Below are 4,633 nucleotides of genomic sequence, written 5' to 3'. Positions count from 1 at the left end.
CCCGGCCCAATGTTTCTTCTCTCAAGCAGGATCCTGTCCACGTCACAGCTGTGAAGAAGGTGGCCAGGAGCTGTTACAGTCATCCTAGGACCACTGATGGATTTAAAAGACAATCTCAAGTAGGTTAATGAGAGCCCGAGGTTTTTCAGAGAATGGTGGGTTCTGAGTTTTCCAATTGTATAGACCATTGGTTGAAAATGAGACGTAAACTTTGAAAGGGAGAGAGGAAGAAACTTTGGGGCTTAGGCCTGCCGACAGCGCTTCCCTTAAAAGGAAGACTGCGGTTGCCTATGTAGCAAAGAAACTTCTCCAGCAGGCCCTGTAATCAGAGTCACTCCACGTGTATGGGGGCAGGGGGAGGTAGGGTTCGAAGTACAAGGGATTCCTTCCCCAAACCCCAGAAGAATGGAGAAAACTCTTTCCCCCTCCCCAAGTGTACTCACGTAGAAGCACACAGGTGCAAGAAGATAGAAGACAGCAAGAAGTCCCTTGTGGGTGCCGAAAGGGCTGAAGGCCCTGATGAACATCGGTGACGCTCCCATTCTCAGGATGGGAGGAGGCACTTCCAGGGTGGAGACATGGAAGAGCGGGCCATTCCAGGGAGCAGAGCAAGGGGGAGAAAATGATACCACACTCAACAAAGCAGTCAGAGCCAGGAGCAAGCACGCTGGGAGCAAGAAGAAAGGGAGGAGCTTTACATTGTCATGGAGGGGAGAGAGAGCCCAAGATAAAAGCCACTGTCCCGTATCCCCTGAGCACAGCCAAGAGAATGCTTTTCCTCTCCCTGAGGGCCACGCCGGGTCATATGGAAGGAAAAAGCAATTTGCTCTGGTGAGGCTAAGACAACAAGTAAGGTTGTGGGTTTTCTCTGGGGAAATCTGGATTTAGATCTGCAACCAAAGGATACAGGTCTAAAATCCTGGAGAAGGATCTCACACCAGGGAAAGCCTCTGATCAAAATAGCTATCCTTGACTGCAAAACCCCTTGAAGTGTTTTAAGATGCACCTCAATGGTGTCTTGGGACGTCCCACTTCCCCTCTCATTCTAGATCTGTTTTTCCAACCAGCAGAACTGATGGAAACACACAAAGATACACAGCCAAATAACAACACAGACAGCTAGACATGACTATAACACAGACTAAAACCAGAGATCTGTGATGTCTCATGTGGATCCTGGACACTGGAACTTGGGTTTCCATCATCCTTTCCTACCTGTCCTATGCAAAGAGTACCATAAATAGACTCACCTCTGGAGGAGCAGATTCAGGCAATGTTTTGTAGTTTCCCATTTAGGATGAAGGCACTGGGAGCCTCTGGGTCGAGAGGATCAGAGCTGGGTGAAGTCTCTGGGACCTGGAACATCTCAGAGTGCACACCCCTTAGGAACTGTTCATACCCCCTGCACTGTCATCCCAGAGGGAATCCAAGGCCCCCAGGGTCCCTGCGAGTCTCTCGGGGGCCTCCAGACTGTTACAAAAGTAATTCACCAGACAACACACAGATACCACATCCTGGCTGACATATTTCTGTTAGCAAGAATAGTTAGTAAGAACCAAAACTGTAGACACCAAAAAAATAAAGTTAGAACATTTAGGGAGTTTGCTGAATCCTGGAAGCATGGACTAGGTCTTTGATGGATTAGGCTTTTATTCTCATTTTGATACGTCTTTGGGACTACATGCAAAGTTTTAAAGTCGTAATGGTGCCTCCAACATGTCGTCAGTTGTGCTAATGTCTTCATTAGACCTTCAGAGGCCTGTTACACTAAGTATTTGGGACAGAAAGCATACTGCATCCAGCAGATAAATGATAGTTGGATACAAGGATTTCTTCATGGTGTAACAGTAAGAAAATAGTAGTGATAGGCGGAGAATGAACCAACATGTTTCAAAAAATGTGTGCTTGGGGTTGTGTGTGTGTGTGTGTGTGTGTGTGTGTGTGTGTGTGTGTGTGTGTGTGTGTGTGTTTAATGACTGCAAACTCAATCACAACTTCCAAACTTCTCATGATAGGTCTCCAAATACATTGTGAAATCACAGTCCTTCCAAGCCTGAATTCATGTTATTGTCTCTGTCTCTCCTCTCCTGCCCTCCCTCTCAGAATGCGCACGCACACACATGCTTCAGGTGTTGGCTCCATAACTCTGTGGGTTTAGCTTCAGGTACTTGCAATATTCTGCTACATGCCGTGGTTAGTTGCTGAGTTTCATAACTTTTACTAGACTAGAAAAAAGGTCATCTTTTAATTTCCTGGGTGTTCTTCATAGTGCTGTATTAACACCAAGTATCTGTAAGTATTGGGTGCAGTCACTGAATAAATCTAAAAGATGAGAAATATTTAAAACACTAAGCACAGTTTAAAGCATGTGAGCCTGAAAAACTGCTTTGTTTTGCTTTGGTTTTTTTTAATAGGTCTTCTCACTTTGGGGATGGCGTTAACTTATTTTCTTTCAATGTGCAGCAGCTTCTACAAAACTAAAGAAAAGAAAACTGCCTGTGGTAATATATTTTGTTTGTTTTCTTGTATTTTAGATTTTTTAAAATTTAGATAGTATCTTACTAAGTATCCTTCGTTGGCCTAGACTAGCTATCCACCTAGGGTGGATTAAATTCATAATCCCCCTGCCTCAGCCCATACAGTACTAAATTTAAGATTACAATGAACCTAAGGCTGGAGAGATGGCTCAGAGGTTAAGAGCACTGACTGCTTTTCCAAAGGTCCTTAGTTCAACTCCCAGCAACCACATGGTGGCTCACAACCATCTATAATGAGATCTGGTGGCTTCTTCTAGCACACAAGCATACTTGCACGCAAAATACTGTATATACAATACTAATGAAAAAAAAAGTTTGCAAGGAATCATCAACCCAAGCATGGTGACATTCCGTTTTAATCCCAGCATTCTGGAGGCAAAGGCAGGCAGATCTCTGAGTTCAAGGCCAGCCTGGTCTACATAGCTTGTTCCAGGACAGCTAGGGCTAAACAGAGACACCCTGTCTTAAAAAACAGAAAGGGAAATGGAGAGGGAGAAGGGGAAAGAGGGGGCAGGAGAGAGAAGGAGGGGTGGAACGAAGGAGGGAGGGAGGGAGGAAGGGGGAGGGAAAGGGAGACAGAGAGGAAGACTATACCACCAACATACATAATCCCCATCAATCTTTACCTAAATGAATTTTTAAAAATTCTCAAAATTAGTAATAATAGCTTTATATTATTTTCAAATTCTGGGACAAACCAGAGCTCTAAACAAACAAGCTTGAAAATCACCCCACAGCTGGAAGGTACCCACCAAACCTTGATCTCCCAAGACTATCCTTTCCAAACATTTTCTGAGCAGAGTTGTGGACATGATCAGAGAGCTGAAATGCTATAAAAATATTAAGTGCTTCACATTCCTTGTCTCTCAAAAGAAACGGCCAAGATAGAAGTAAATTTCATTTCTGGAAGTTATGAGCGGGATCTAGGGCATCATGACCCAGTGGTAGAGTGGTTGCCTAGCACACACAAGGCCCCAACAAGACACAAATAAACCAGAATGTACTAACAGTCCCTTGTTACTTGGATAATTGCTCTACTTTTCACTGGAGATGGTACAATTCCACCACTTCAATTTTTAAGTATTTCTGATTCTTTTATCCCCATTAGATTAAAATATTCAGACCTGCTGGGCATGGGGGCACATGCCTATAACCCCAGCACAGGGGATGCTGATACATAAGGATTACTAAGATCTGTCTCAGAATCACAAAGCAAATAAACCATTGATTCCTATGCCATTCTTCATTCTTACAACTAGTTTGCAAATCTCTTGTGCCTTGTGGATACTATGTCTTAAACTCAATAAATACATATATTGTATATTTGTTATATTATATATTTGTTGTATATTATATATAAATTTATATATTCAATAAATATATATTATATCACTTTACTCTCTCTATCCCATCCATGCATCCTCAAATGATAGCATCTTTTGAATATATATTACAGATACAGATATTATATATATGTATATGTGTATATATGTATATATACAGAGAGAGAGAGAGAGAGAGAGAGAGAGAGAGAGAGAGAGAGAAGTACAACCTACTGAGTCCAGTTTTTATTGTTTGTGTGTATATGGTTTCAAGGCTGACTACTTTGTACTGAATAACCAATTAAGAGGCTCATCCCTGAGAGGGGCTAATCGCCCTTTTCCCATCAGTCATTAGTTACTTGTAGCTCTTTTTCTAGGAATGAGATTTCCTCCCTTCCTCATGAGCATGTCTACTGATGTCTAATATGGGGCTAAAATCTTGTGGGAGAACCTACCACTGTTACTCAAATAAATAGGCATAAAATTAAACTGATTTTATTGACTTATTGTTATACCCATAGATTACAAGTTCTAACAACATGCATCAGAAAAGCTTCTTTTGCTTTGGATGCCAACTAACATAGAGACTCACAACTGGTCAAGGTGCTGAGAATGAGACTGAAGAATGTTCTAAATCAACACACACACACATACACACACACACACACACACACACACACACACACACACACACCACACACCACACACACTTGCAAGGCTCAGGGATCATGGCCAAAGAGATGGCGGATGACTACTAGGAAATGGTTTTCTGGA

Source organism: Acomys minous (assembly GCF_964271855.1).
Source record: "Acomys minous genome assembly, chromosome: 4".
Lineage (NCBI taxonomy): Eukaryota > Metazoa > Chordata > Mammalia > Rodentia > Muridae > Acomys > Acomys minous.
Note: the sequence above shows the minus strand (reverse complement) of the source record.